The sequence below is a fragment of the Triturus cristatus genome, chromosome 10 (genome assembly GCF_964204655.1).
Source record: "Triturus cristatus chromosome 10, aTriCri1.1, whole genome shotgun sequence".
Classification (NCBI taxonomy): domain Eukaryota; kingdom Metazoa; phylum Chordata; class Amphibia; order Caudata; family Salamandridae; genus Triturus; species Triturus cristatus.
Genome location: NC_140593.1, coordinates 89,419,828 through 89,431,732, shown reverse-complemented (window position 1 = coordinate 89,431,732; position 11,905 = coordinate 89,419,828). Strand labels below are relative to the sequence as shown.

Here is an 11,905-nt window from a genome sequence, read left to right as displayed (position 1 = left end):
AAGGTACTACAGCCTCAACATCAGCGCACACCAAACACAGTTATCTTATGTTATGTTGATTTGTATAGCACACTAATCACTCGAGAGGGTATATAGCCACTTGGGCAACATGTGTGGGTGTTTAATCCCGAGGTGCTTAGATGAGGAGCCAGGTCTTCAGCTTCTTGTGGAACTCAATAAGTGAGGAGGAGGCTCTGATGTGTTGAGTGAGGTTGCTCCATGCCTTGGGTGTGATGTAGGAGAATGAGTGACCTCCAGTTTTGCTTTTGCGGATGCGGCGAGTGTGCGCAAGTGAGACAGAGCATAGGTGTCTGGTTGGGTGGTGATAGCGTATGTGACTGTTCAGGTATTCTGGTCTTGTGTTGTGTAGGGCTTTGTATGTGTGCGTGAGAAGTTTGAGTTGGCTGCGCTTGTGAATGGGGAGCGAGCGAAGCTTACTGAGGTGCGGTGTGATGTGGGTGCAGCATGGGAGGTCGAGTATGAGTCTTGCGGCTGCGTGCTGGATGGTCTGGAGTCTGTGAAGGAGTTGTTTGGAGATTCCTGCATAGAGAATGTTGCCGTAGTCCAGCCTGCTGGTGATGAGTGCTTGTGTGATGGTCCGAATGGTGTTCTGAGACAACCATTTGAAGATCTTTTGCAGCATGTGAAGGATGTGGAAGCAGAAGGTGCGCACTGCGTTGACATGAGCTGCCACATTGTGCTTGTCATTTAGGATGATCCCTAGATGTCTTGCGTGGTCTGTGGGTGATGGTCCTAGCTCTGACGGCCTCCAGGTTCAATCTTATGAGAAGGTCTTGTTGCCAAAGACCACTATGGTGACTGTCCATTCTAAGGCAATAAGAAATATGTATGCAGGTGGTGAACATTGAACATTCATTTTGCCATGATTGTGAGCTAATTTTGAAATAGTTTACAGCTGAAAGAATATCACATAAGTTTTTGAAGCCATAGATATGTCCATCATCCACTATGCAGCACCTCTGAATGCAGGGCGTGGCCTTCAGCCATGGACTGTGCCCAGTCCGCATAGCCCCAGAGCTCGCTGGTCGAAGCTGCCTTGCCAAGGTTTCCAGGTCCATGCACGACTAACTGAGCCAGTGCAGGTTTTAACTTTGCTTTTTGTGAATTGGATTCTCGTTTATAACATCATAAATCCTGGAAAATTACAAGTCCTGGAATGCAAAGAAAAACCTGGACTGGAGTGGCTAGTAGCACATGGATCTTGTAAACTTGGCAGGTATGGGTAGAGAAAGGCTGCAGGAGCCTAGACACATTATCCAGGGCCAAGAAGGTTGTCAAGAGAACCAAGTAAGGTGGGAGTGCCGCATGAGTAAAGAGGGAAGGGGGACTACAGAAACTCAGCAGGGAGGGAGACTATGGAAGCCTGGGGAAAACAAGAGATGGCTCAGCAGCGAGAGAGACACAAGAGTTAGGAGAACGGAAACAAGAAGGGCTCATTCCATCAGACCCCAGTACATTTGTCAATATGCCATGGACTGGAATAAGCTTTCTTGCCCTACACATCTCTCCACTCCAGAGAGCATATTCCCTTCAAAATGTGCAATTTCATACAGAACTATTTTAGTTTTCTGTACAAAAGTCTTTTGCATCTGGATAAAGCCCTTTCATTTCACCCAGTGAAGATATTGGTATTTTTATAGCACTGCAGACAGATGAACACATTTGATATAATAATCAATTGAAATCTGTATATTCCCACCAAGTTACAGCTGTGTGCGCTTTTGTGGCATTCTCAGTGTCCACAGACCTGAGAAGTGAGAACCCTTTATTGTCCACACTCCTTCGCCTATTTCTGTTGCAAACACATACTCCATACTTGCAGATGTTCTGCAGTGGTACGTTCGATCTGTAGGAGTAAGTATCCGCAGACCCATTTGTGGTGATTCAGGACCTGTCATTCGCTCCTCTCTAAGGCACTTTAGAACACCTGTGTACATAAAAGTTTTGCGATTGTTTTTGTAAAGTTAGTGAAATGTGCATCTGAGCCCAGCTTTGCTGAAGCCGCTCTTTGTACCAGCTGAAGGGTGTGGATGCCCGGCTTAGGTGGCTTTAGGAACTGGATCCGTGTCAGTGATGGCACACGTGCCCGCTGTGACTCGTAGGAGCTGCTTGGCACCACCTGCTCCGCACACCTCTGGTGAGAACCTCTGATGAGCAATGTTACTTTTCTTGGCCATGGAAGGGCCGTCATTACAACATACATGGCATTAATAGCGTTTAGTGATCTCTCTCATTAATGGTACTCTCCGAGAACGGAAGCGGAAGGACCGGTTTGCATGGATTCCCACTTCGGTACCTCCTTCTTTCTGTATCGAATGAGATGCATCATTCGGAGGAGGGAGCGGGCCCTGGGCAGAGGGCGTGAGCGCCGCAGGGTGGGGCGCTCGGAGGGCTGGTTTAGTCTTGAATTCTGACGTGTAGACCTTGCAATGCGGGCAGTTTCGGAATTGTAATCTAGGCCCAGGGTCTCTCCTCACCTACAAAATGGGAGAAGATTGTGAAATAGCATCACCTGGGGGACATCAGATCCACGATGGAAAGTGATCGTGAAATAACATCAGGTCAGAGGGCAGAGGAGGGTGAAATGGCATTGCACAGTGGCCGAAAAGTGAAGAAATGCAGGCATTACCTATACATTAAAGTATGGCGACCAACCATCCCTACATTTTATGGACCATCCATGATTTGGATCTCATGTCCCTTGTCTGTGAAGATCCTGCTTACCGATGCCTTTTGTCCGTAATTTTGGGCATTAAGGCTTCTGAGGGTTCTCCCCTATGAGAAGCCTCAGCTCCCTGATAGGGCCGCCACACACTCTTCCGCTGAGCACAAGAGCAGACCCACCCCGCCCATTGTTATTCACCTGCTGTCATTCTGTATGTGGCTGATGATTGTCAAACACAGAATAACAATGGACCTTTCTGGGCTGATATTGCATGTGGTGACCTCCTCCTGCCATGGTCTAGTGCAGGGCATTCTGTTTTAACAGTGCATAAAGAAAAATGTTGCACCTCAAGAAAAGAAAGAAATGTACAGAATCCATTTCATGTATAGAAGCCAGCGAAAGAAGTTAGAAAGAAGGGGCTATAGGTCTTTCACAGTCTCATCATTTTGGAACTCAAGCATTTTCAATATTATATACAAGGAAGCCATAGCTACTGCTTTTTTAGGTCTCGCGCCTAGGTTTGCAGTGCGTAGCCCTGCTCGCGTAGCGAGAGACCTCTTGTAGGGGGTTTGAAAACAGACCTAGGAATCGCACACGCTCGTGCATGTGCTTTTCCTTTTGGCCCATGCTATTGGCATTTGCGTGCGGCTTTTTATCAAAGACAGCACGCAGTTGGACAAAGGCGGGTGCATTGCTCCACCCATGGCCTATTGGTGTCTGTTATGGGCACCTCTGCCATGTGGTTTCAATTATCGTGCCCAGACACGGGTGCGATAATTGAAACCACATGGCTCGCTGTGGTGGGCGTGCGTGCAACACTCACACGCTCACCTCCTGCTCCTATATATACACACACACACTAAGTCCGATGTCAACATTTAAAGCAAATACCACTGCTTTGCAATCAAAGGTTGTTGGACAAATTAACGTGAGTGACAAGGCAGCATACCATGTCCGTTTTAGGTCTCTGTGTCACCTCAATTCAACAGCTGTTGTGGGGGAGAGGGAGATAGGACAAATAGAGCTGGGGCCCCGGCCCTGTGTGGCCCCTCTCTAAAGTGGCCGTGTATAGTATACTTCAGAGGAGTACCACATCTGGTAATTTTGATCTTTCCCTTGGTCTATTGTTTGACAGAGAACCTGTTGTGTTCTCCTTGCACGAGAGATTGAAAGAGTGTACGTGATGGTGGACAGAGTGGAGCACTGCACCTTTAAATTTCCTCGGCAGGCCGAGATGGCATCACGTGACTGCGCTGCTCCCGCAGAGTAGCTGGGGGCTCGATTCTGTTAGGATGCCTGGCTGCAGATCCTGTGCTGGAGAAACGCCGGCTACAGCCTCGAAGCTCCCAGGTAAACAAGGGCTCCTGCCGAACACCCTTGACCTTTTGGACATTACTTGATCCTCGCTTTGTCAAACCACGAAAGGGCACTCTTAGTGGCCAATGACGTTTTATTCTGTTTAGCAGCTTATTAATTAAACCCACCACTGCGTCTCATGAGAGGTAATCGATGTCTTCCTTGCAAAATGTCCTTAACAGGAATATCACCCGAGCAGTTGCTTTTTTTCCCAAGCCTCGTCTCGAATGATTATGTTTTATTTCTCTTTGCGCCCTTGTTCCGATCCCCTTGTGATACCGTGGCACCCACCTGTTGGCTGGCTCGGTGCCTCCTCATGGTTATCAGATGTGATCAGGAACAAGCTCTGTGCGCCAACAAATCACCGGCTTATGGTGCATCAGTCTAGTTTTTTCAGTGGAAGTGAGCTAAAACTACAACTCCCAGCATGCGTCTGTTAAAAGGAAAATGCTAGCTAGAACGGTTATTGTGCTCAGACTTCAGTGTGGATGAATGGTGTGCAAGAAGGACGTAATATTTTCGGTTGACAGGCAGCCAAATTTAAGGAACCTCAGGCAGTACACAAGAAGACCCTGAAACAAACGTCACTGCACAGATGTCTTAGTCTGTGTTTTGTACTGACACAAACTGTTGCCATTACCCTGCCATTCATCCGCTTCTCTGTAACTCCATAATAGTCGTTATGTGGTGACTCCCTGGTAGCATTTCCAGCTGATTCCTGTTGCTTCTTTTGTCATTTGATGTCCTTTAGTTTCTGTTATTTTTAATTGACGAGTTTCATTTCTCTGTGCTTGGCTATCGGTAGACACATTTGTAGTAAATAGGGTTCCAAAATCCCAGTAGCTTTTTATGTCACTTGCTATCTTAGTGGTATTAATGTCGTCACTCTTAAAATGATGAAAGGCAGTGAATGCACACAGGAGTCTTTTGAAAATATATCCTCATTGACAATATATTGCCATTCAAGTACCAGGTTGGCAAAGCTCCTGGAGCATAGTTAAGACAGTGTATAGAATGCGACCACCCTTAGAAAAGCTGTATGTAGTTAACTATTCTGAAGTGCCACGGTTATATTAAGTTCCGCACGTGACGGCTTTAAGTACACAATTTACATTTATTCATTTTTTGCATTATTTTTGACCGGTATTTTGCATGTCTTGATCCCTGCCACGTGAATTGTTCTCTCCGTTCAGTTGGATTGTTCAGTCTGTAGAAGGGACTTTGCTCAGCTAACACAGGTAATGCCCCTGGACAACCAGTGAGCTTGGGGCTTTTGTAAGGCCTAGAATGCCATAGCAGATCATATGACAGGCGGGTGAAATATATGGTCAAGTTCACATAACTGTTGAGGAACTTGGGTGAGAAGTGGGTTTCGTCCTGTCGTGTAGCAGGGGTGCCCCTAGAGTGGTCTGTATTTTGCAAACTCTGTTCTTGCACAAAAGCTGTTAGTTTTGGTGGGCACCTGATGACGATACTGCTCAGCTATAGTACCCCCAGGGGCACCCCGCTGTCCCCCCTCCCCCATAATAGGTTACCCAAATGACACACACAAGACAGTTGGAGTTGGGTAACAATGCTGCAGGTTTATTACATAATTCCAGAATATGTAATGGGTGGGTTATCTTACGGGCGATCCAAGGGCAGGCAACCAACTGGGTCGCCTGCCCGCCTGATGAGCCGGGCAGCGCGGGAGCGATGCCCGCCGTTGCTGCCCTCCAGGTGATTCTTTCTACGATCACGTGCCGTTGGTAATTCTACTCACGCCCCCCCCTCTCGGATCGGAGCGTCGCATAGCAACCCCCCGGTTGTTCAGGCCCACAACCGCCCGCAGGACTAGCGGGGTGCCGACACGGCTTCCGGGACCTCCCTTGAGGCTCCTCGGTTTTGGCTCAGGCACCCCCTATGGTGCCGCGCAGAGGTACCCTTTGTACCGGCCTGCTTCCAGATCGCCCTGTAACTCCGCCACAGCCCTGGCGGCGGCTCACCGTCGCAGCCAGGGCCCCCCACCAACCTGCTATAGTCTTACCTGCAACCTCTCCTATCTATTGCTTCCTGCAACTAGCTGGAAGGGAACCATCCTAGCAGAAAGAAGAGTTTGAAATTCTGCCACGTCATGACAGTGTGCAGCGCTAGCGGGACTCAAACCCTGTGAGATCCCTTATATCCACAGGCCCAAGACTTACCAGTGAGCTATAGCTCCTGGTGTTGTAGATGGCCCCATCTAGGCCCCCAAGGCCCGAGACGCTATCCTAATCGGATAGGGTCTGCTGAAATAAAGGACCCGTTGGGCCTGGGGAGATGTGCCAAGAACTATTCGCCCCCCATGCGGGCAGGTTACCCTCTTCACAATTCTGGGCCTGCCCTCTTTGGCTATGAAGGCGAGAAGGGTTTTACTTAACCTTTGGCCAGCCCCATCTGATTGCTAAACCTGGAGCACAGGAGTGCTCCTGGCTGCCAGCGCGTGACCATGGGCAAGGGGCGACTCCTGCCCCTGCCCACCATCCCCTATTCCTTATGGGAATTATGCCCCTACAGATCCCTCAGTGATGTAACCCCCTAGGTATACCAGCTTCGGGAATCTGTCTGGCTTAAGCATTGCGCGATGTCAGTAAAGTTCAAGCATTGAGGATTGACTAAGTCCTACTAAGCCCCTCCCATCATGCTCCTCAGTAGGAGGGTGGCGGGGGGGTGCCCCCCCCCCCCCACAAACCCAGAGCATCCCCAGCGGTGCCAAATTCCTGCTTCGTTGAAGTGAAGATTTAGTGCACCCTGGGCGTGACAAATGTACTATTGACATAATGTCCCCTTGTGATTGCCCCGCTGACACCCCAGTTATTGGGACAGCAGCACCCTATGTTTGCTGGCAGCGCCCCTAGCGCGGTAAACGTGTCCGTAAACCCAGATCCCAGTCTCCCGCAGCTGCAGTATACGACCAGTGAATCCGGTGGGGGATACCCCCAACCGCAATGGTCCTCTAAACATCCAGAAAAGGCCCTATTTTACCTGGGTCTATCTCCAAATGATGGTGGTTTCACCCAGCTGTAAGGCCAGAGGCCCGCCTATGGAGCCTATTTACTTGTTTTGCTACTCGGCCCCTTTATGGGTAGGCCTCAGAATTAGGGCAACACGCAGGCTCCCAGGGCACGGAGCTGCTGGAGAGCAGATGCCTGTTACCCACACGCTGATACTTTATCTGTTGCTGACAACAACCACAACGACACACGACCCAAGCCCCCCTTCAGCACAAAGGTTGGAGACGAGGGACACGTGGTCACGTGTGGTCAGGATCGGACAGCGCGACCCTTGCTGTAAATAGCACTTTTATAACGCGTGAACTCGACCCGAAGGTATAGCAGTCCTGTTCATGAGCACCATATTTACACACATATTCGGGCACGGGAGTGAGATCATACGGCAATATTCATGATTTACCCAGTGTCACAAACCCAGCGCGAACTCGATCCGAAGGTATTGGCGCGCGGTTCCTGAGCACCGTATCTACATACATAATCAGGCACGGGGAGATTAAGTTATCTGCCCGGCGTCACAGCGCGACTCGCCCGACGGTATATAGAGCGCAGTCCGTACGCCCCGTATCTACATACATATTCGGGCACGGAGTGGGATCATGAGCCGCCAAAACTCGTGACCCTCGGGGGCCCAGGTGGACCAGGCCCAGCAGCACGCATGCATATCTGGGCATGGGGTTATCAGTGATTTGCCCAGCGTCACAACCACAGCGCAAACTTGATCCGAAGGTAATGGCGCGCAGTTCGTGAGCACCGTATATACATACATCATCGGGCACGTAGATATTAAATTATTTGCCCGGAGTCCCAGCGTGACCCGCCCGAAGGTATTGGAGTGCAGTACATGAGCCCCGTATTAGCATACCTATTCGGGCACGGTGGATTAGTGATTAGCTCAAACCGTAATGCGCGCAAAATTATTAGAGCGCCGGACACGAGCACCGGCCAAATAACCCATTCGGGTGCAGGGGGTGTCGTAATGCCCGGAATCACCTGATGCGCGCGAATGTGGGCACGAGCAAAATCTTGTGCACAATGCCTGCACTTGTATCAAGTGTCTGCCTTATCGGAAGCCAGCAGATACCTGTTGCCTATTTGTATAGCGCAAACTCGACGTCAAAGGTCTTGGAGCGCTTTACATGAGCACCGTATTTACATTACACCATGCCGGCACGGAGAGCGTAAGCGATTCGTACCATATAACACGATCCCCGTGCCAAATCACGCGAACACCGCACCTGATTAACCAATGAGGTGCGGGGGGATTAGTAATGCCCGCAATCGCGTAATGTGAACAATGCATGCACTTGTATCATGTATCCGCCTTATAGGAAGCCAGCAATACATGTTGCATAAATATATAGCGCAAACTCGACCCGAAGGTATTGGAGCGCTTTACATGATTACACATTTAAGCACGGGGAGCTTACAAGATTCGTACCAATTATCTATTGAGGTGCGGGGTTCAGTAATGCCCGCAATCGCATAATGCGGACACGGCCTCAAGGGGCGGAACCTCACTTCCCTAAACCAGCGTCCAGCTCGCAGTCGTCGGACTACCCCACCTCTGCAGGTCACCACGCCTGCCGCACGCAGCCCACTGCATGCCCCCCCCGCCCTCAACGGCAGCATAGCCGACGGGAGGGGGCGATAACCATATCCAGGGAGCGCCACGGGGGTTGCACCGCCCGCGATCCGCGGGGACCCAGGCAGCTCCCAGCCTTGCAGTGCTGGTGTATTAGGGCCGTGAACCGACGCTAATCTCCTAACAGCTCCCCCGGCGCAGGGTGTGCGGCTTCTTTGCCGTCGCACCCCCATTCATTTACTTTGCTCGCGAGGGCCGCCGCCATTGAGAAGTATGCCCCGCGGGCGAAAGACCGACGGACACACGATCGATACAGTGTGTAATGAGCGCTCTACCCTACGCTGAATCACGCTGCGGCAACGCTTGGGCAGAGGAAGGTTTAGACCTTGCCCGCGAAACCCCCTGAACCCTAGTTCGATGCGGCCGCCAACCACTATCTCGCTGCGGCCGATGCATGGGCAGGAGGAGGTCTGGAAGGCATTGAAGCGCTTTAACTAGTACAGTGATGAGGAGGCGACACAGGGGTCGAATTGCCTTTGCACCTGATAAAGAAACTGTGGGCATAGTGCTGGAGACTACCTACCCGAATGCTGGGACCGCCAAGAGCGTCAAATAAGAGGAGACTCTCTTTCTGCGCTCAACTATGTCCTACCTTTACTCTAGCAAACAACTCAATTGGCGACCGTGAATTGTGCTTGAGCCGCCAATCGTTCGGTGTCCTTTTCCTGGACTAAGCACCTTAAATGCCCCGGTTAAAGGCACTTGGCGTGCCGGCGCTTTGACTTTAAAAGAAAGAAAGCCTCGAGACCGCAGGTGCACACAAGTTGTCCAGTCGTCTCCCCCACCGAGCGACTCCTAGTAGCCCCGGACGCATATTTATATAGCACGAGCTCGAACCGAAGGTAGTGGCGCGCTTAACGTGGGCACCGTTTGCGCATCCACATTCCAAAAGAGGAGATAAGTTAACCCGGAGGGATGAAATGACCCGCGCAACTCAACAAGGCAAGGTTTTTTGTTTTTTGTTTTTTTTAATAATGCTGCATATTGATATAGCGCGACTCGAACCGCAGGTATTGGAAATGCCCACAACACCTGGTATTCCCAGGCGGTCTCCCATCCAAGAACTAACCAGGCCCGACCCTGCTTACCTTCAGAGATCTAACGAGATCAGGTGCATTCAGGGAGGCGTGTCCGTGCGGACCGAAGGCTCCAAAGCGGGATCGGCCAGACCGCAATGTCCCGCACATTTATACAGTGCGGTCTCGACCGACTGCACTGGAGCGCCAGCCTGAGCACCGTGCCTGCATTCGCAAAAGGCGGGTGACCAGGAAATCGACGGGACGAAATGAACCCCGCAACAGCATGACTCCTTCATTGTTGCATCCTTCACTCGAACCGAAGGCCCCTGCAGCGTCAACAAACCCGACCGTAAATGCCCTGCACACTTATACAGCGCGGTCTCGATCCGAAAGCCGGAACGCTCAACATAAGCACCGCGCCACACTCGCACTCGGGTAAACACGGAGAAGACCAGGATCACCGGACGTGGACGCGACCCCGAGCCTCTCACCCTGTTCCCAGCACCCAAGCCGGCAGTCCAAACCGACGGAGGCGCCACCTCTCTATCCTTCGAGACAAACAGTCTTTGGACGTGCCAGGACTCGAACTCCCGATCAGCCCAACCACTCTACCGTCCAATTGTTCTCTCCGTTCAGTTGGATTGTTCAGTCTGTAGAAGGGACTTTGCTCAGCTAACACAGGTAATGCCCCTGGACAGCCAGTGAGCTTGGGGCTTTTGTAAGGCCTAGAATGCCATAGCAGATCATATGACAGGCGGGTGAAATATATGGTCAAGTTCACATAACTGTTGAGGAACTTGGGTGAGAAGTGGGTTTCGTCCTGTCGTGTAGCAGGGGTGCCCCTAGAGTGGTCTGTATTTTGCGAACTCTGTTCCTGCACAAAAGCTGTTAGTTTTGGTGGGCACCTGATGACGATACTGCTCAGCTATTTCCTCTCGGCCAACGCCAAACCGGATGCACAATGGACTAGCTGCAAAGGGTTGGTTGAGTGTTGCGTGAACCGGAAGAGGAAGCAGCTACCTACGTCGGTTGGCCGAGTTGATATTAGGTGGCAGGGTGTTGGTTTTTGGTGCCACTAAGCTGCTCTCCCGTTCACCCTGTGGCACGGCCTAGCCCTTTACTCCCCTATAGTTGTTGCTGAGTTCAAAGTGGGTGGGGTCAAGGCTGTAAATACACAGTTTCAGCATAAAACATAACGTAAAAACATTAATTATAGACTTCCGAAAATTATGCACAGCCTAGACATATTAAAATAGAGTGCCTTTAGCATCAACATGCCCAATTGATAATGCTATAATGATCTCACATGGTACATACTGTTTGCATTGGATGGCATCCGCATCTGCTCTTCCTCAAAATAAGCCATGCAGACCGGAAGTAACGCGCTAAGGAAGAGTATATTATTTGATCATCCGTTCTACGGCAAAACAATTGTGCTTCTGTGCATAATGTTATATGGAAGGATTTCAAATAACAGAGAAAGTTATTTGCATCGAGCAGCCAGCGACTTTTTGGCAAAAAAGCATAAAAGTGCATCGCAGCGCCTAGAATCAGAAAGAGTTGAACCTCACGTTTTATTGAGTTAAGGGCAATTGGCGGTTTTATATAAATGTTCTGACACAAAGTCTTAATTTTAACTAAAGACCCGAATGAGTTTGGTCCGGATACGAGAAGAGACATATTAAAATGGACGTTCATACTTATCAGGGATCTTAACTAATAGATGCATCACTCCAAGAACTGAGAAGCCTTGTCAAAGTGAAACATGTGTCGGCAACTAGATACAACAACATCTCGATTCATTGTTTAAAAGAATTTGGGATGGATGAAATACGAAAATATCATCAGAATAAACACAATATTGAACTAAAAGTGAATTTTAATTTGCCTTCCTTTCTCGTATGTGTTTATGATTACTGTAAAGAGTATATATGTGTTTACCTGAAAGGGCGGTTGCCTACTGTTGGCCTTTAGTGTTTCACTCTTTCTAGCTCCCTGAAAACCTTTGCGCTTGAAGTCATTGGGACTTCAGAATGTGCGAGGGGGGAGGTCTTTCTGGCCAAGTCAACGTGGCAAACACCTGTACCCAAGTCTGTTGAGCCTGAGCTTGAATAGTCTTTGGGGGTGTGGCCACTGCTGCCTTCTCTTCACCCGTGTGTTTGTTGTCAAA

General features: G+C 50.0%; 1 pseudogene; it reads right to left on the bottom strand.

The window, feature by feature from the left end:
- Positions 1–9,736: 9,736 nt before the first annotated feature.
- LOC146788912 (5S ribosomal RNA) lies at positions 9,737–9,855 on the bottom strand (annotated as a pseudogene).
- Positions 9,856–11,905: the final 2,050 nt, after the last annotated feature.